We start from the raw sequence: 22,193 nt of genomic DNA on the forward strand, positions 1-22,193 counted from the left end.
TATGTATATATATATGTATATGTATATATGTATATGTATATATATGTGTGTATATATATATACATATATATATATATATATATGTATATGTATATATATGTGTGTATATATATATATATATATATATATATATATATATATATATATATACTGTGTATTGGCTCAAAGGCAGAAGAGTGGTAACGGCTAGGCAATGGGGGTCAAGTGACTTGCCCAGGTTCACACAGCTGGGAAGTGGCTGAAGACGGATTTGAACCTAGGACCTCCCACCTCTAGGCTTGGCTCTCAATCCACTGAGCTACCCAGCCGCCCCCCCCACCCCCTTATGATTCTTTAAAATATCTAATGATAAATTGTTCTCACGATAAATTTAAGTGTTAATTGAGGAACTTTGTATGGAAATTGAAGTTATGGATCATGAACAAAAGGAAATAATCTCAAACTACAACTCTGCCATGACTCAGTATAAGTCGCCCCTAGATATTCCATTTTCAAAGAGCCATAATTGAAGTGATGAATGAGACACAGTGACTCCAAAAGCAAATATTGACAGCAGTAATAGAAACTCCAGATTTTTGTTGGCTTGTAGTACTTGCGCAGAGTTAGAAAATGAAGAAAAGCCTGGGGTCAGATTTGAACCTAGGACCTCTGTTCTTGAGGCCCAGCTCTCTGTCCACTGAGCCACTCAGCTGCACTCCAACTTCCTTTTCCTGAACTACTCAAGGGTTTTCAACTTTCCCAGGGTGGGTTGGTTTCGTTTTTTGGTAGCTAGGAGCCTGACTACATCGCTTCAAGGCTAAATGGCCACAGGTGCCCAGGCTATTTGGCTTGCTGGAAGGTTCATTAATTAGGACACTCAAAAAGCCTGCTGATCTGAACCATGGACTTCAGGAGAAGCCTGAGCTTCACAAAGCTTCCTTTGACAAAGGGCACTCCATCAACAAGTGCCTTCTTCTTCTGGGACAAGCACAATGGAGAAGCTGGGGAAATGGCTAATCGGTGCAAGTCCCAGCTGATTCAACCCTTTCTGCTGAGCCTCTCTTCCTTCCCTCCGTGGCCACAAAAAGCTCAGCTGAAAACAAGCCATAACCCTTCATGAGGAAGCTCTTCAGTGGGTTGATTTCCAAAGGTGCTGCCTGAGGATAGAAGGAAGGACTTCCCCAAAAGGTCCCCAGGGAGGTACCTGAACTAAAGAAAGAGTCCATGCTGTATCCACACCTGCTCTTACCCAGCTCTCTTTGTGGTCCCAGGATGGCTCCGATCTGAATAGAGCTCAACAGGTGGAACTGCATAAGGGGGATACCAGCAGAAACCAGCTTGACAATAGGAAAGAACTTCCTTGGGGAGCAAAATTGGAACTGCCACCTATGGTCATAGAGCCAGACAGGTAGTGGAGAGATTTCTATCATTTCCATTGCCTGAGAGGGATGTCCAATAATAATTCCTTTCTTGGCTTCTATTTTTAAAATTAAAGGGATTTCTCAACCCCAGGACGAATATTTTTTTCTTTTAGATGTTAATTATATTGTTTTAAAATGTTAATTCTATTCATCGATGCCAGTCAAGTTATTTCTTTTTTTTAAACCCTTATATATATACTGTATATTATATATATATGTATATGTATATGTATATATAAGTATATGTATATGTATATATATGTGTATATATATACTGTGTATTGGCTCCAAGGCAGAAGAGTGGTAAGGGCTAGGCAATGGGGGTCAAGTGACTTGCCCAGGTTCTCACAGCTGGGAAGTGGCTGAAGCCGGATTCGAACCTAGGACCTCCCACCTCTAGGCTTGGCTCTCAATCCACTGAGCTACCCAGCCGCTCAATCCACTGAGCTACCCAGCCGCCCACCCACCCCCTTAGGATTCTTTACAATATCTAATGATAAATGGTTCTCACGATCAATTTAAGTCTTCATTGAGGAACTTTGTATGGAAATTGAAGTTATGGATCACGAACAAAAGCAAATAATCTCAAACTACAACTCTGCTGTGACTCAGTAATAGTCGCCTTTAGATATTACATTTTCAAAGAGCCATCATGGAAGTGATGAATGAGACACAGTGACTCCAAAAGCAAATGTTGACAGCAGTAATAGAAAGTACAGATTTTGGTTGGCTTGTAGTACTTGCCCAGAGTTAGAAAATGAAGAAAAGTCTGGGGTCAGATTCGAACCTACGACCTCTGGTCTTGAGGCCCAGCTCTCTGTCCACTGAGCCACTCAGCTGCGCTCCAACTTCCTTTTCCTGAACTACTCAAGGGTTTTCAACTTTCCCAGGGTTGGTTGGTTTCGTTGTTTGGTAGCTAGGAGCCTGACTACATGGCTTCAAGGCTAAATGGCCACAGGTGCCCAGGCTATTTGGCTTGCTGGAGGCTTCATTCATTAGGACACTCAAAAAGCCTGCTGATCTGAACCATGGACTTCAGGAGAAGCCTGAGCTTCACGGAGCTTCCTTTGACAAAGGGCACTCCATCAACAAGTGCCTTCTTCTTCTGGGACAAGCACAATGGAGAAGCTGGGGAAATGGCTAATCGGTGCAAGTCCCAGCTGATTGAACCCTTTCTACTGAGCCTCTCTTCCTTCCCTCCGTGGCCACAAAAAGCTCAGCTGAAAACAAGCCATAACCCTTCATGAGGAAGCTCTTCAGTGGGTTGATTTCCAAAGGTGCTGCCTGAGGATAGAAGGAAGGACTTCCCCAAAAGGTCCCCAGGGAGGTACCTGAACTAAAGAAAGAGTCCATGCTGTATCCACACCTGCTCTTACCCAGCTCTCTTTGTGGTCCCAGGATGGCTCTGATCTGAATAGAGCTCAACAGGTGGAACTGCATAAGGAGGATACCAGCAGAGACCAGCTTGACAATAGGAAAGAACTTCCTTGGGGAGCAAAATTGGAACTGCCACCTATGGTCATAGAGCCAGACAGGTAGTGGAGAGATTTCTATCATTGCCATTGCCTGAGAGGGATGTCCAATAATAATTCCTTTCTTGGCTTCTATTTTTAAAATTAAAGGGATTTCTCAACCCCAGGACGAATATTTTTTTCTTTTAGATGTTAATTATATTGTTTTAAAATGTTAATTCTATTCATCGATGCCAGTCAAGTTATTTCTTTTTTTTAAACCCTTATATATATACTGTATATTATATATATGTATATGTATATGTATATATATGTATATGTATATGTATATATGTGTATATATATACTGTGTATTGGCTCCAAGGCAGAAGAGTGGTAAGGGCTAGGCAATGGGGGTCAAGTGACTTGCCCAGGTTCACACAGCTGGGAAGTGGCTGAAGCCGGATTCGAACCTAGGACCTCCCACCTCTAGGCTTGGCTCTCAATCCACTGAGCTACCCAGCCGCTCAATCCACTGAGCTACCCAGACGCCCACCCACCCCCTTAGGATTCTTTACAATATCTAATGGTAAATGGTTCTCACGATCAATTTAAGTGTTCATTGAGGAACTTTGTATGGATATTGAAGTTATGGATCATGAACAAAAGCAAATAATCTCAAACTACAACTCTGCTGTGACTCAGTAATAGTCGCCTTTAGATATTCCATTTTCAAAGAGCCATCATGGAAGTGATGAATGAGACACAGTGACTCCAAAAGCAAATGTTGACAGCAGTAATAGAAAGTACAGATTTTGGTTGGCTTGTAGTACTTGCCCAGAGTTAGAAAATGAAGAAAAGTCCGGGGTCAGATTCGAACCTACGACCTCTGGTCTTGAGGCCCAGCTCTCTGTCCACTGAGCCACTCAGCTGCGCTCCAACTTCCTTTTCCTGAACTACTCAAGGGTTTTCAACTTTCCCAGGGTTGGTTGGTTTCGTTGTTTGGTAGCTAGGAGCCTGACTACATGGCTTCAAGGCTAAATGGCCACAGGTGCCCAGGCTATTTGGCTTGCTGGAGGCTTCATTCATTAGGACACTCAAAAAGCCTGCTGATCTGAACCATGGACTTCAGGAGAAGCCTGAGTTTCACAAAGCTTCCTTTGACAAAGGGCACTCCATCAACAAGTGCCTTCTTCTTCTGGGACAAGCACAATGGAGAAGCTGGGGAAATGGCTAATCGGTGCAAGTCCCAGCTGATTCAACCCTTTCTGCTGAGCCTCTCTTCCTTCCCTCCGTGGCCACAAAAAGCTCAGCTGAAAACAAGCCATAACCCTTCATGAGGAAGCTCTTCAGTGGGTTGATTTCCAAAGGTGCTGCCTGAGGATAGAAGGAAGGACTTCCCCAAAAGGTCCCCAGGGAGGTACCTGAACTAAAGAAAGAGTCCATGCTGTATCCACACCTGCTCTTACCCAGCTCTCTTTGTGGTCCCAGGATGGCTCCGATCTGAATAGAGCTCAACAGGTGGAACTGCATAAGGAGGATACCAGCAGAGACCAGCTTGACAATAGGAAAGAACTTCCTTGGGGAGCAAAATTGGAACTGCCACCTATGGTCATAGAGCCAGACAGGTAGTGGAGAGATTTCTATCATTGCCATTGCCTGAGAGGGATGTCCAATAATAATTCCTTTCTTGGCTTCTATTTTTAAAATTAAAGGGATTTCTCAACCCCAGGACGAATATTTTTTTCTTTTAGATGTTAATTATATTGTTTTAAAATGTTAATTCTATTCATCGATGCCAGTCAAGTTATTTCTTTTTTTTAAACCCTTATATATATACTGTATATTATATATATATGTATATGTATATGTATATATATGTATATGTATATGTATATATGTGTATATATATACTGTGTATTGGCTCCAAGGCAGAAGAGTGGTAAGGGCTAGGCAATGGGGGTCAAGTGACTTGCCCAGGTTGACACAGCTGGGAAGTGGCTGAAGCCGGATTCGAACCTAGGACCTCCCACCTCTAGGCTTGGCTCTCAATCCACTGAGCTACCCAGCCGCTCAATCCACTGAGCTACCCAGCCGCCCACCCACCCCCTTAGGATTCTTTACAATATCTAATGGTAAATGGTTCTCACGATCAATTTAAGTGTTCATTGAGGAACTTTGTATGGATATTGAAGTTATGGATCACGAACAAAAGCAAATAATCTCAAACTACAACTCTGCTGTGACTCAGTAATAGTCGCCTTTAGATATTCCATTTTCAAAGAGCCATCATGGAAGTGATGAATGAGACACAGTGACTCCAAAAGCAAATGTTGACAGCAGTAATAGAAAGTACAGATTTTGGTTGGCTTGTAGTACTTGCCCAGAGTTAGAAAATGAAGAAAAGTCCGGGGTCAGATTCGAACCTACGACCTCTGGTCTTGAGGCCCAGCTCTCTGTCCACTGAGCCACTCAGCTGCGCTCCAACTTCCTTTTCCTGAACTACTCAAGGGTTTTCAACTTTCCCAGGGTTGGTTGGTTTCGTTGTTTGGTAGCTAGGAGCCTGACTACATGGCTTCAAGGCTAAATGGCCACAGGTGCCCAGGCTATTTGGCTTGCTGGAGGCTTCATTCATTAGGACACTCAAAAAGCCTGCTGATCTGAACCATGGACTTCAGGAGAAGCCTGAGCTTCACGAAGCTTCCTTTGACAAAGGGCACTCCATCAACAAGTGCCTTCTTCTTCTGGGACAAGCACAAGGGAGAAGCTGGGGAAATGGCTAATCGGTGCAAGTCCCAGCTGATTGAACCCTTTCTACTGAGCCTCTCTTCCTTCCCTCCGTGGCCACAAAAAGCTCAGCTGAAAACAAGCCATAACCCTTCATGAGGAAGCTCTTCAGTGGGTTGATTTCCAAAGGTGCTGCCTGAGGATAGAAGGAAGGACTTCCCCAAAAGGTCCCCAGGGAGGTACCTGAACTAAAGAAAGAGTCCATGCTGTATCCACACCTGCTCTTACCCAGCTCTCTTTGTGGTCCCAGGATGGCTCCGATCTGAATAGAGCTCAACAGGTGGAACTGCATAAGGAGGATACCAGCAGAGACCAGCTTGACAATAGGAAAGAACTTCCTTGGGGAGCAAAATTGGAACTGCCACCTATGGTCATAGAGCCAGACAGGTAGTGGAGAGATTTCTATCATTGCCATTGCCTGAGAGGGATGTCCAATAATAATTCCTTTCTTGGCTTCTATTTTTAAAATTAAAGGGATTTCTCAACCCCAGGACGAATATTTTTTTCTTTTAGATGTTAATTATATTGTTTTAAAATGTTAATTCTATTCATCGATGCCAGTCAAGTTATTTCTTTTTTTTAAACCCTTATATATATACTGTATATTATATATATATGTATATGTATATGTATATATATGTATATGTATATGTATATATGTGTATATATATACTGTGTATTGGCTCCAAGGCAGAAGAGTGGTAAGGGCTAGGCAATGGGGGTCAAGTGACTTGCCCAGGTTGACACAGCTGGGAAGTGGCTGAAGCCGGATTCGAACCTAGGACCTCCCACCTCTAGGCTTGGCTCTCAATCCACTGAGCTACCCAGCCGCTCAATCCACTGAGCTACCCAGACGCCCACCCACCCCCTTAGGATTCTTTACAATATCTAATGGTAAATGGTTCTCACGATCAATTTAAGTGTTCATTGAGGAACTTTGTATGGATATTGAAGTTATGGATCACGAACAAAAGCAAATAATCTCAAACTACAACTCTGCTGTGACTCAGTAATAGTCGCCTTTAGATATTCCATTTTCAAAGAGCCATCATGGAAGTGATGAATGAGACACAGTGACTCCAAAAGCAAATGTTGACAGCAGTAATAGAAAGTACAGATTTTGGTTGGCTTGTAGTACTTGCCCAGAGTTAGAAAATGAAGAAAAGTCCGGGGTCAGATTCGAACCTACGACCTCTGGTCTTGAGGCCCAGCTCTCTGTCCACTGAGCCACTCAGCTGCGCTCCAACTTCCTTTTCCTGAACTACTCAAGGGTTTTCAACTTTCCCAGGGTTGGTTGGTTTCGTTGTTTGGTAGCTAGGAGCCTGACTACATGGCTTCAAGGCTAAATGGCCACAGGTGCCCAGGCTATTTGGCTTGCTGGAGGCTTCATTCATTAGGACACTCAAAAAGCCTGCTGATCTGAACCATGGACTTCAGGAGAAGCCTGAGCTTCACGAAGCTTCCTTTGACAAAGGGCACTCCATCAACAAGTGCCTTCTTCTTCTGGGACAAGCACAATGGAGAAGCTGGGGAAATGGCTAATCGGTGCAAGTCCCAGCTGATTGAACCCTTTCTACTGAGCCTCTCTTCCTTCCCTCCGTGGCCACAAAAAGCTCAGCTGAAAACAAGCCATAACCCTTCATGAGGAAGCTCTTCAGTGGGTTGATTTCCAAAGGTGCTGCCTGAGGATAGAAGGAAGGACTTCCCCAAAAGGTCCCCAGGGAGGTACCTGAACTAAAGAAAGAGTCCATGCTGTATCCACACCTGCTCTTACCCAGCTCTCTTTGTGGTCCCAGGATGGCTCCGATCTGAATAGAGCTCAACAGGTGGAACTGCATAAGGAGGATACCAGCAGAGACCAGCTTGACAATAGGAAAGAACTTCCTTGGGGAGCAAAATTGGAACTGCCACCTATGGTCATAGAGCCAGACAGGTAGTGGAGAGATTTCTATCATTGCCATTGCCTGAGAGGGATGTCCAATAATAATTCCTTTCTTGGCTTCTATTTTTAAAATTAAAGGGATTTCTCAACCCCAGGACGAATATTTTTTTCTTTTAGATGTTAATTATATTGTTTTAAAATGTTAATTCTATTCATCGATGCCAGTCAAGTTATTTCTTTTTTTTAAACCCTTATATATATACTGTATATTATATATATATGTATATGTATATGTATATATATGTATATGTATATGTATATATGTGTATATATATACTGTGTATTGGCTCCAAGGCAGAAGAGTGGTAAGGGCTAGGCAATGGGGGTCAAGTGACTTGCCCAGGTTGACACAGCTGGGAAGTGGCTGAAGCCGGATTCGAACCTAGGACCTCCCACCTCTAGGCTTGGCTCTCAATCCACTGAGCTACCCAGCCGCTCAATCCACTGAGCTACCCAGCCGCCCACCCACCCCCTTAGGATTCTTTACAATATCTAATGGTAAATGGTTCTCACGATCAATTTAAGTGTTCATTGAGGAACTTTGTATGGATATTGAAGTTATGGATCATGAACAAAAGCAAATAATCTCAAACTACAACTCTGCTGTGACTCAGTAATAGTCGCCTTTAGATATTCCATTTTCAAAGAGCCATCATGGAAGTGATGAATGAGACACAGTGACTCCAAAAGCAAATGTTGACAGCAGTAATAGAAAGTACAGATTTTGGTTGGCTTGTAGTACTTGCCCAGAGTTAGAAAATGAAGAAAAGTCCGGGGTCAGATTCGAACCTACGACCTCTGGTCTTGAGGCCCAGCTCTCTGTCCACTGAGCCACTCAGCTGCGCTCCAACTTCCTTTTCCTGAACTACTCAAGGGTTTTCAACTTTCCCAGGGTTGGTTGGTTTCGGTGTTTGGTAGCTAGGAGCCTGACTACATGGCTTCAAGGCTAAATGGCCACAGGTGCCCAGGCTATTTGGCTTGCTGGAGGCTTCATTCATTAGGACACTCAAAAGGCCTGCTGATCTGAACCATGGACTTCAGGAGAAGCCTGAGCTTCACAAAGCTTCCTTTGACAAAGGGCACTCCATCAACAAGTGCCTTCTTCTTCTGGGACAAGCACAATGGAGAAGCTGGGGAAATAGCTAATCGGTGCAAGTCCCAGCTGATTCAACCCTTTCTGCTGAGCCTCTCTTCCTTCCCTCCGTGGCCACAAAAAGCTCTGCTGAAAACAAGCCATAACCCTTCATGAGGAAGCTCTTCAGTGGGTTGATTTCCAAAGGTGCTGCCTGAGGATAGAAGGAAGGACTTCCCCAAAAGGTCCCCAGGGAGGTACCTGAACTAAAGAAAGAGTCCATACTGTATCCATACCTGCTATTACCCAGCTCTCTTTGTGGTCCCAGGATGGCTCCGATCTGAATAGAGCTCAACAGGTGGAACTGCATAAGGAGGATACCAGCAGAGACCAGCTTGACAATAGGAAAGAACTTCCTTGGGGAGCAAAATTGGAACTGCCACCTATGGTCATAGAGCCAGACAGGTAGTGGAGAGATTTCTATCATTTCCATTGCCTGAGAGGGATGTCCAATAATAATTCCTTTCTTGGCTTCTATTTTTAATATTAAAGGGATTTTTCAACCCCAGGACGAATATTTTTTTCTTTTAGATGTTAATTATATTGTTTTAAAATGTTAATTCTATTCATCGATGCCAGTCAAGTTATTTCTTTTTTTTAAACCCTTATATATATACTGTATATTATATATATATGTATATGTATATGTATGTATATGTATATGTATATATATGTATATATATATACTGTGTATTGGCTCCAAGGCAGAAGAGTGGTAAGGGCTAGGCAATGGGGGTCAAGTGACTTGCCCAGGTTCACACAGCTGGGAAGTGGCTGAAGCCGGATTCGAACCTAGGACCTCCCACCTCTAGGCTTGGCTCTCAATCCACTGAGCTACCCAGCCTCTCAATCCACTGAGCTAACCAGCCACCCACCCACCCCCTTAGGATTCTTTACAATATCTAATGATAAATGGTTCTCACGATCAATTTAAGTGTTCATTGAGGAACTTTGTATGGAAATTGAAGTTATGGATCACGAACAAAAGCAAATAATCTCAAACTACAACTCTGCTGTGACTCAGTAAGAGTCACCTTTAGATATTCCATTTTCATAGAGCCATCATGGAAGTGATGAATGAGACACAGTGACTCCAAAAGCAAATGTTGACAGCAGTAATAGAAAGTACAGATTTTGGTTGGCTTGTAGTACTTGCCCAGAGTTAGAAAATGAAGAAACGTCCGGGGTCAGATTCGAACCTACGACCTCTGGTCTTGAGGCCCAGCTCTCTGTCCACTGAGCCACTCAGCTGCGCTCCAACTTCCTTTTCCTGAACTACTCAAGGGTTTTCAACTTTCCCAGGGTTGGTTGGTTTCGTTGTTTGGTAGCTAGGAGCCTGACTACATGGCTTCAAGGCTAAATGGCCACAGGTGCCCAGGATATTTGGCTTGCTGGAGGCTTCATTCATTAGGACACTCAAAAAGCCTGCTGATCTGAACCATGGACTTCAGGAGAAGCCTGAGCTTCACAAAGCTTCCTTTGACAAAGGGCACTCCATCAACAAGTGCCTTCTTCTTCTGGGACAAGCACAATGGAGAAGCTGGGGAAATAGCTAATCGGTGCAAGTCCCAGCTGATTCAACCCTTTCTGCTGAGCCTCTCTTCCTTCCCTCCGTGGCCACAAAAAGCTCTGCTGAAAACAAGCCATAACCCTTCATGAGGAAGCTCTTCAGTGGGTTGATTTCCAAAGGTGCTGCCTGAGGGTAGAAGGAAGGACTTCCCCAAAAGGTCCCCAGGGAGGTACCTGAACTAAAGAAAGAGTCCATACTGTATCCATACCTGCTATTACCCAGCTCTCTTTGTGGTCCCAGGATGGCTCCGATCTGAATAGAGCTCAACAGGTGGAACTGCATAAGGAGGATACCAGCAGAGACCAGCTTGACAATAGGAAAGAACTTCCTTGGGGAGCAAAATTGGAACTGCCACCTATGGTCATAGAGCCAGACAGGTAGTGGAGAGATTTCTATCATTTCCATTGCCTGAGAGGGATGTCCAATAATAATTCCTTTCTTGGCTTCTATTTTTAATATTAAAAGGATTTCTCAACCCCAGGACGAATATTTTTTTCTTTTAGATGTTAATTATATTGTTTTAAAATGTTAATTCTATTCATCGATGCCAGTCAAGTTATTGCTTTTTTTTAAACCCTTATATATATACTGTATATTATATATATATGTATATGTATATGTATGTATATGTATATGTATATGTATATATATGTATATGTATATATATGTATATATATATACTGTGTATTGGCTCCAAGGCAGAAGAGTGGTAAGGACTAGGCAATGGGGGTCAAGTGACTTGCCCAGGTTCTCACAGCTGGGAAGTGGCTGAAGCCGGATTCGAACCTAGGACCTCCCACCTCTAGGCTTGGCTCTCAATCCACTGAGCTACCCAGCCGCTCAATCCACTGAGCTAACCAGCCGCCCACCCACCCCCTTAGGATTCTTTACAATATCTCATGATAAATGGTTCTCACGATCAATTTAAGTGTTCATTGAGGAACTTTGTATGGAAATTGAAGTTATGGATCACGAACAAAAGCAAATAATCTCAAACTACAACTCTGCTGTGACTCAGTAATAGTCGCCTTTAGATATTCCATTTTCAAAGAGCCATCATGGAAGTGATGAATGAGACACAGTGACTCCAAAAGCAAATGTTGACAGCAGTAATAGAAAGTACAGATTTTGGTAGGCTTGTAGTACTTGCCCAGAGTTAGAAAATGAAGAAAAGTCTGGGGTCAGATTCGAACCTACGACCTCTGGTCTTGAGGCCCAGCTCTCTGTCCACTGAGCCACTCAGCTGCGCTCCAACTTCCTTTTCCTGAACTACTCAAGGGTTTTCAACTTTCCCAGGGTTGGTTGGTTTCGGTGTTTGGTAGCTAGGAGCCTGACTACATGGCTTCAAGGCTAAATGGCCACAGGTGCCCAGGCTATTTGGCTTGCTGGAGGCTTCATTCATTAGGACACTCAAAAAGCCTGCTGATCTGAACCATGGACTTCAGGAGAAGCCTGAGCTTCACAAAGCTTCCTTTGACAAAGGGCACTCCATCAACAAGTGCCTTCTTCTTCTGGGACAAGCACAATGGAGAAGCTGGGGAAATGGCTAATCGGTGCAAGTCCCAGCTGATTCAACCCTTTCTGCTGAGCCTCTCTTCCTTCCCTCCGTGGCCACAAAAAGCTCAGCTGAAAACAAGCCATAACCCTTCATGAGGAAGCTCTTCAGTGGGTTGATTTCCAAAGGTGCTGCCTGAAGATAGAAGGAAGGACTTCCCCAAAAGGTCCCCAGGGAGGTACCTGAACTAAAGAAAGAGTCCATGCTGTATCCACACCTGGTCTTACCCAGCTCTCTTTGTGGTCCCAGGATGGCTCCGATCTGAATAGAGCTCAACAGGTGGAACTGCATAAGGAGGATACCAGCAGAGACCAGCTTGACAATAGGAAAAAATTTCCTTGGGGAGCAAAATTGGAACTGCCACCTATGGTCATAGAGCCAGACAGGTAGTAGAGAGATTTCTATCATTTCCATTGCCTGAGAGGGATGTCCAATAATAATTCCTTTCTTGGCTTCTATTTTTAATATTAAAGGGATTTCTCAACCCCAGGATGAATATTTTTTTCTTTTAGATGTTAATTATATTGTTTTAAAATGTTAATTCTATTCATCGATGCCAGTCAAGTTATTTCTTTTTTTAAACCCTTATATATATACTGTATATTATAGATATATGTATATGTATATATATATGTATATGTATATATGTATATGTATATATATGTGTGTATATATATATACATATATATATATATATGTATATGTATATATATGTGTGTATATATATATATATATATATATATATATATATACTGTGTATTGGCTCAAAGGCAGAAGAGTGGTAACGGCTAGGCAATGGGGGTCAAGTGACTTGCCCAGGTTCACACAGCTGGGAAGTGGCTGAAGACGGATTTGAACCTAGGACCTCCCACCTCTAGGCTTGGCTCTCAATCCACTGAGCTACCCAGCCGCCCCCCCACCCCCTTATGATTCTTTAAAATATCTAATGATAAATTGTTCTCACGATAAATTTAAGTGTTCATTGAGGAACTTTGTATGGAAATTGAAGTTATGGATCATGAATAAAAGGAAATAATCTCAAACTACAACTCTGCCATGACTCAGTATAAGTCGCCCCTAGATATTCCATTTTCAAAGAGCCATCATGGAAGTGATTAATGAGACACAGTGACCCCAAAAGCAAATATTGACAGCAGTAATAGAAACTCCAGATTTTTGTTGGCTTGTAGTACTTGCGCAGAGTTAGAAAATGAAGAAAAGTCTGGGGTCAGATTTGAACCTAGGACCTCTGGCCTTGAGGCCCAGCTCTCTGTCCACTGAGCCACTCAGCTGCACTCCAACTTCCTTTTCCTGAACTACTCAAGGGTTTTCAACTTTCCCAGGGTGGGTTGGTTTCGTTGTTTGGTAGCTAGGAGCCTGACTACATGGCTTCAAGGCTAAATGGCCACAGGTGCCCAGGCTATTTGGCTTGCTGGAAGGTTCATTCATTAGGACACTCAAAAAGCCTGCTGATCTGAACCATGGACTTCATGAGAAGCCTGAGCTTCACAAAGCTTCCTTTGACAAAGGGCACTCCATCAACAAGTGCCTTCTTCTTCTGGGACAAGCACAATGGAGAAGCTGGGGAAATGGCTAATCGGTGCAAGTCCCAGCTGATTGAACCCCTTCTGCTGAGCCTCTCTTCCTTCCCTCCGTGGCCACAAAAAGCTCAGCTGCAAACAAGCCATAACCCTTCATGAGGAAGCTCTTCAGTGGGTTGATTTCCAAAGGTGCTGCCTGAGGATTGAAGGAAGGACTTCCCCAAAAGGTCCCCAGGGAGGTACCTGAACTAAAGAAAGAGTCCATGCTGTATCCACACCTGCTCTTACCCAGCTCTCTTTGTGGTCCCAGGATGGCTCCGATCTGAATAGAGCTCAACAGGTGGAACTGCATAAGGAGGATACCAGCAGAGACCAGCTTGACAATAGGAAAGAACTTCCTTGGGGAGCAAAATTGGAACTGCCACCTATGGTCATAGAGCCATACAGGTTGTGGAGAGATTTCTATCATTTCCATTGCCTCAGAGGGATGTCCAATAATAATTCCTTTCTTGGCTTCTATTTTTAATATTAAAGGGATTTCTCAACCCCAGGACGAATATTTTTTTCTTTTAGATGTTAATTATATTGTTTTAAATTGTTAATTCTATTCATCGATGCCAGTCAAGTTATTTCTTTTCTTAAAACCCTTATATATATACTGTATATTATATATATGTATATGTATATGTATATATATGTATATGTATATATATGTATATATATATACTGTGTATTGGCTCAAAGGCAGAAGAGTGGTAACGGCTAGGCAATGGGGGTCAAGTGACTTGCCCAGGTTCACACAGCTGGGAAGTGGCTGAAGCCGGATTTGAACCTAGGTCCTCCCACCTCTAGGCTTGGCTCTCAATCCACTGAGCTACCCAGCCGCCCCCCCACCCCCTTATGATTCTTTAAAATATCTAATGATAAATTGTTCTCACGATAAATTTAAGTGTTCATTGAGGAACTTTGTATGGAAATTGAAGTTATGGATCATGAATAAAAGGAAATAATCTCAAACTACAACTCTGCCATGACTCAGTATAAGTCGCCCCTAGATATTCCATTTTCAAAGAGCCATCATGGAAGTGATGAATGAGACACAGTGACCCCAAAAGCAAATATTGACAGCAGTAATAGAAACTCCAGATTTTTGTTGGCTTGTAGTACTTGCGCAGAGTTAGAAAATGAAGAAAAGTCTGGGGTCAGATTTGAACCTAGGACCTCTGGCCTTGAGGCCCAGCTCTCTGTCCACTGAGCCACTCAGCTGCACTCCAACTTCCTTTTCCTGAACTACTCAAGGGTTTTCAACTTTCCCAGGGTGGGTTGGTTTCGTTGTTTGGTAGCTAGGAGCCTGACTACATGGCTTCAAGGCTAAATGGCCACAGGTGCCCAGGCTATTTGGCTTGCTGGAAGGTTCATTCATTAGGACACTCAAAAAGCCTGCTGATCTGAACCATGGACTTCATGAGAAGCCTGAGCTTCACAAAGCTTCCTTTGACAAAGGGCACTCCATCAACAAGTGCCTTCTTCTTCTGGGACAAGCACAATGGAGAAGCTGGGGAAATGGCTAATCGGTGCAAGTCCCAGCTGATTGAACCCCTTCTGCTGAGCCTCTCTTCCTTCCCTCCGTGGCCACAAAAAGCTCAGCTGCAAACAAGCCATAACCCTTCATGAGGAAGCTCTTCAGTGGGTTGATTTCCAAAGGTGCTGCCTGAGGATTGAAGGAAGGACTTCCCCAAAAGGTCCCCAGGGAGGTACCTGAACTAAAGAAAGAGTCCATGCTGTATCCACACCTGCTCTTACCCAGCTCTCTTTGTGGTCCCAGGATGGCTCCGATCTGAATAGAGCTCAACAGGTGGAACTGCATAAGGAGGATATCAGCAGAGACCAGCTAGACAATAGGAAAGAACTTCCTTGGGGAGCAAAATTGGAACTGCCACCTATGGTCATAGAGCCAGACAGGTAGTGGAGAGATTTCTATCATTTCCATTGCCTGAGAGGGATGTCCAATAATAATTCCTTTCTTGGCTTCTATTTTTAATATTAAAGGGATTTCTCAACCCCAGGACGAATATTTTTTTCTTTTAGATGTTAATTATATTGTTTTAAAATGTTAATTCTATTCATCGATGCCAGTCAAGTTATTTCTTTTTTTTTAAACCCTTATATATATACTGTATATTATATATATGTATATATATATATGTATATATATGTATATGTATATGTATATATATGTATATATATATACTGTGTATTGGCTCCAAGGCAGAAGAGTGGTAAGGGATAGGCAATGGGGGTCAACTGACTTGCCCAGGTTCACACAGCTGGGTAGTGGCTGAAGCCGGATTCGAACCAGGACCTTCCACCTCTAGGCTTGGCTCTCAATCCACTGAGCTACCCAGCCGCTCAATCCACTGAGCTAACCAGCCGCCCACCCACCCCCTTAGGATTCTTTACAATATCTCATGATAAATGGTTCTCACGATCAATTTAAGTGTTCATTGAGGAACTTTGTATGGAAATTGAAGTTATGGATCACGAACAAAAGCAAATAATCTCAAACTACAACTCTGCTGTGACTCAGTAATAGTCGCCTTTAGATATTCCATTTTCAAAGAGCCATCATGGAAGTGATGAATGAGACACAGTGACTCCAAAAGCAAATGTTGACAGCAGTAATAGAAACTCCAGATTTTGGTTGGCTTGTAGTACTTGCCCAGAGTTAGAAAATGAAGAAAAGTCTGGGGTCAGATTCAAACCTACGACCTCTGGTCTTGAGGCCCAGCTCTCTGTCCACTGAGCCACTCAGCTGCACTCCAACTTCCTTTTCCTGAACTACTCAAGGGTTTTCAACTTTCCCAGGGTGGGTTGGTTTCGTTTTTTGGTAGCTAGGAGCCTGACTACATCGCTTCAAGGCTAAATGGCCACAGGTGCCCAGGCTATTTGGCTTGCTGGAAGGTTCATTAATTAGGACACTCAAAAAGCCTGCTGATCTGAACCATGGACTTCAGGAGAAGCCTGAGCTTCACAAAGCTTCCTTTGACAAAGGGCACTCCATCAACAAGTGCCTTCTTCTTCTGGGACAAGCACAATGGAGAAGCTGGGGAAATGGCTAATCGGTGCAAGTCCCAGCTGATTCAACCCTTTCTGCTGAGCCTCTCTTCCTTCCCTCCGTGGCCACAAAAAGCTCAGCTGAAAACAAGCCATAACCCTTCATGAGGAAGCTCTTCAGTGGGTTGATTTCCAAAGGTGCTGCCTGAGGATAGAAGGAAGGACTTCCCCAAAAGGTCCCCAGGGAGGTACCTGAACTAAAGAAAGAGTCCATGCTGTATCCACACCTGCTCTTACCCAGCTCTCTTTGTGGTCCCAGGATGGCTCCGATCTGAATAGAGCTCAACAGGTGGAACTGCATAAGGGGGATACCAGCAGAAACCAGCTTGACAATAGGAAAGAACTTCCTTGGGGAGCAAAATTGGAACTGCCACCTATGGTCATAGAGCCAGACAGGTAGTGGAGAGATTTCTATCATTTCCATTGCCTGAGAGGGATGTCCAATAATAATTCCTTTCTTGGCTTCTATTTTTAAAATTAAAGGGATTTCTCAACTCCAGGACGAATATTTTTTTCTTTTAGATGTTAATTATATTGTTTTAAAATGTTAATTCTATTCATCGATGCCAGTCAAGTTATTTCTTTTTTTTAAACCCTTATATATATACTGTATATTATATATATATGTATATGTATATGTATATATAAGTATATGTATATGTATATATATGTGTATATATATACTGTGTATTGGCTCCAAGGCAGAAGAGTGGTAAGGGCTAGGCAATGGGGGTCAAGTGACTTGCCCAGGTTCTCACAGCTGGGAAGTGGCTGAAGCCGGATTCGAACCTAGGACCTCCCACCTCTAGGCTTGGCTCTCAATCCACTGAGCTACCCAGCCGCTCAATCCACTGAGCTACCCAGCCGCCCACCCACCCCCTTAGGATTCTTTACAATATCTAATGATAAATGGTTCTCACGATCAATTTAAGTCTTCATTGAGAAACTTTGTATGGAAATTGAAGTTATGGATCACGAACAAAAGCAAATAATCTCAAACTACAACTCTGCTGTGACTCAGTAATAGTCGCCTTTAGATATTACATTTTCAAAGAGCCATCATGGAAGTGATGAATGAGACACAGTGACTCCAAAAGCAAATGTTGACAGCAGTAATAGAAAGTACAGATTTTGGTTGGCTTGTAGTACTTGCCCAGAGTTAGAAAATGAAGAAAAGTCTGGGGTCAGATTCGAACCTACGACCTCTGGTCTTGAGGCCCAGCTCTCTGTCCACTGAGCCACTCAGCTGCGCTCCAACTTCCTTTTCCTGAACTACTCAAGGGTTTTCAACTTTCCCAGGGTTGGTTGGTTTCGTTGTTTGGTAGCTAGGAGCCTGACTACATGGCTTCAAGGCTAAATGGCCACAGGTGCCCAGGCTATTTGGCTTGCTGGAGGCTTCATTCATTAGGACACTCAAAAAGCCTGCTGATCTGAACCATGGACTTCAGGAGAAGCCTGAGCTTCACGGAGCTTCCTTTGACAAAGGGCACTCCATCAACAAGTGCCTTCTTCTTCTGGGACAAGCACAATGGAGAAGCTGGGGAAATGGCTAATCGGTGCAAGTCCCAGCTGATTGAACCCTTTCTACTGAGCCTCTCTTCCTTCCCTCCGTGGCCACAAAAAGCTCAGCTGAAAACAAGCCATAACCCTTCATGAGGAAGCTCTTCAGTGGGTTGATTTCCAAAGGTGCTGCCTGAGGATAGAAGGAAGGACTTCCCCAAAAGGTCCCCAGGGAGGTACCTGAACTAAAGAAAGAGTCCATGCTGTATCCACACCTGCTCTTACCCAGCTCTCTTTGTGGTCCCAGGATGGCTCTGATCTGAATAGAGCTCAACAGGTGGAACTGCATAAGGAGGATACCAGCAGAGACCAGCTTGACAATAGGAAAGAACTTCCTTGGGGAGCAAAATTGGAACTGCCACCTATGGTCATAGAGCCAGACAGGTAGTGGAGAGATTTCTATCATTGCCATTGCCTGAGAGGGATGTCCAATAATAATTCCTTTCTTGGCTTCTATTTTTAAAATTAAAGGGATTTCTCAACCCCAGGACGAATATTTTTTTCTTTTAGATGTTAATTATATTGTTTTAAAATGTTAATTCTATTCATCGATGCCAGTCAAGTTATTTCTTTTTTTTAAACCCTTATATATATACTGTATATTATATATATGTATATGTATATGTATATATATGTATATGTATATGTATATATGTGTATATATATACTGTGTATTGGCTCCAAGGCAGAAGAGTGGTAAGGGCTAGGCAATGGGGGTCAAGTGACTTGCCCAGGTTCACACAGCTGGGAAGTGGCTGAAGCCGGATTCGAACCTAGGACCTCCCACCTCTAGGCTTGGCTCTCAATCCACTGAGCTACCCAGCCGCTCAATCCACTGAGCTACCCAGACGCCCACCCACCCCCTTAGGATTCTTTACAATATCTAATGGTAAATGGTTCTCACGATCAATTTAAGTGTTCATTGAGGAACTTTGTATGGATATTGAAGTTATGGATCATGAACAAAAGCAAATAATCTCAAACTACAACTCTGCTGTGACTCAGTAATAGTCGCCTTTAGATATTCCATTTTCAAAGAGCCATCATGGAAGTGATGAATGAGACACAGTGACTCCAAAAGCAAATGTTGACAGCAGTAATAGAAAGTACAGATTTTGGTTGGCTTGTAGTACTTGCCCAGAGTTAGAAAATGAAGAAAAGTCCGGGGTCAGATTCGAACCTACGACCTCTGGTCTTGAGGCCCAGCTCTCTGTCCACTGAGCCACTCAGCTGCGCTCCAACTTCCTTTTCCTGAACTACTCAAGGGTTTTCAACTTTCCCAGGGTTGGTTGGTTTCGTTGTTTGGTAGCTAGGAGCCTGACTACATGGCTTCAAGGCTAAATGGCCACAGGTGCCCAGGCTATTTGGCTTGCTGGAGGCTTCATTCATTAGGACACTCAAAAAGCCTGCTGATCTGAACCATGGACTTCAGGAGAAGCCTGAGTTTCACAAAGCTTCCTTTGACAAAGGGCACTCCATCAACAAGTGCCTTCTTCTTCTGGGACAAGCACAATGGAGAAGCTGGGGAAATGGCTAATCGGTGCAAGTCACAGCTGATTCAACCCTTTCTGCTGAGCCTCTCTTCCTTCCCTCCGTGGCCACAAAAAGCTCAGCTGAAAACAAGCCATAACCCTTCATGAGGAAGCTCTTCAGTGGGTTGATTTCCAAAGGTGCTGCCTGAGGATAGAAGGAAGGACTTCCCCAAAAGGTCCCCAGGGAGGTACCTGAACTAAAGAAAGAGTCCATGCTGTATCCACACCTGCTCTTACCCAGCTCTCTTTGTGGTCCCAGGATGGCTCCGATCTGAATAGAGCTCAACAGGTGGAACTGCATAAGGAGGATACCAGCAGAGACCAGCTTGACAATAGGAAAGAACTTCCTTGGGGAGCAAAATTGGAACTGCCACCTATGGTCATAGAGCCAGACAGGTAGTGGAGAGATTTCTATCATTGCCATTGCCTGAGAGGGATGTCCAATAATAATTCCTTTCTTGGCTTCTATTTTTAAAATTAAAGGGATTTCTCAACCCCAGGACGAATATTTTTTTCTTTTAGATGTTAATTATATTGTTTTAAAATGTTAATTCTATTCATCGATGCCAGTCAAGTTATTTCTTTTTTTTAAACCCTTATATATATACTGTATATTATATATATATGTATATGTATATGTATATATATGTATATGTATATGTATATATGTGTATATATATACTGTGTATTGGCTCCAAGGCAGAAGAGTGGTAAGGGCTAGGCAATGGGGGTCAAGTGACTTGCCCAGGTTGACACAGCTGGGAAGTGGCTGAAGCCGGATTCGAACCTAGGACCTCCCACCTCTAGGCTTGGCTCTCAATCCACTGAGCTACCCAGCCGCTCAATCCACTGAGCTACCCAGCCGCCCACCCACCCCCTTAGGATTCTTTACAATATCTAATGGTAAATGGTTCTCACGATCAATTTAAGTGTTCATTGAGGAACTTTGTATGGATATTGAAGTTATGGATCACGAACAAAAGCAAATAATCTCAAACTACAACTCTGCTGTGACTCAGTAATAGTCGCCTTTAGATATTCCATTTTCAAAGAGCCATCATGGAAGTGATGAATGAGACACAGTGACTCCAAAAGCAAATGTTGACAGCAGTAATAGAAAGTACAGATTTTGGTTGGCTTGTAGTACTTGCCCAGAGTTAGAAAATGAAGAAAAGTCCGGGGTCAGATTCGAACCTACGACCTCTGGTCTTGAGGCCCAGCTCTCTGTCCACTGAGCCACTCAGCTGCGCTCCAACTTCCTTTTCCTGAACTACTCAAGGGTTTTCAACTTTCCCAGGGTTGGTTGGTTTCGTTGTTTGGTAGCTAGGAGCCTGACTACATGGCTTCAAGGCTAAATGGCCACAGGTGCCCAGGCTATTTGGCTTGCTGGAGGCTTCATTCATTAGGACACTCAAAAAGCCTGCTGATCTGAACCATGGACTTCAGGAGAAGCCTGAGCTTCACGAAGCTTCCTTTGACAAAGGGCACTCCATCAACAAGTGCCTTCTTCTTCTGGGACAAGCACAAGGGAGAAGCTGGGGAAATGGCTAATCGGTGCAAGTCCCAGCTGATTGAACCCTTTCTACTGAGCCTCTCTTCCTTCCCTCCGTGGCCACAAAAAGCTCAGCTGAAAACAAGCCATAACCCTTCATGAGGAAGCTCTTCAGTGGGTTGATTTCCAAAGGTGCTGCCTGAGGATAGAAGGAAGGACTTCCCCAAAAGGTCCCCAGGGAGGTACCTGAACTAAAGAAAGAGTCCATGCTGTATCCACACCTGCTCTTACCCAGCTCTCTTTGTGGTCCCAGGATGGCTCCGATCTGAATAGAGCTCAACAGGTGGAACTGCATAAGGAGGATACCAGCAGAGACCAGCTTGACAATAGGAAAGAACTTCCTTGGGGAGCAAAATTGGAACTGCCACCTATGGTCATAGAGCCAGACAGGTAGTGGAGAGATTTCTATCATTGCCATTGCCTGAGAGGGATGTCCAATAATAATTCCTTTCTTGGCTTCTATTTTTAAAATTAAAGGGATTTCTCAACCCCAGGACGAATATTTTTTTCTTTTAGATGTTAATTATATTGTTTTAAAATGTTAATTCTATTCATCGATGCCAGTCAAGTTATTTCTTTTTTTTAAACCCTTATATATATACTGTATATTATATATATATGTATATGTATATGTATATATATGTATATGTATATGTATATATGTGTATATATATACTGTGTATTGGCTCCAAGGCAGAAGAGTGGTAAGGGCTAGGCAATGGGGGTCAAGTGACTTGCCCAGGTTGACACAGCTGGGAAGTGGCTGAAGCCGGATTCGAACCTAGGACCTCCCACCTCTAGGCTTGGCTCTCAATCCACTGAGCTACCCAGCCGCTCAATCCACTGAGCTACCCAGACGCCCACCCACCCCCTTAGGATTCTTTACAATATCTAATGGTAAATGGTTCTCACGATCAATTTAAGTGTTCATTGAGGAACTTTGTATGGATATTGAAGTTATGGATCACGAACAAAAGCAAATAATCTCAAACTACAACTCTGCTGTGACTCAGTAATAGTCGCCTTTAGATATTCCATTTTCAAAGAGCCATCATGG

This window comes from Monodelphis domestica, chromosome 5 (assembly GCF_027887165.1).
Source record: "Monodelphis domestica isolate mMonDom1 chromosome 5, mMonDom1.pri, whole genome shotgun sequence".
NCBI lineage: Eukaryota > Metazoa > Chordata > Mammalia > Didelphimorphia > Didelphidae > Monodelphis > Monodelphis domestica.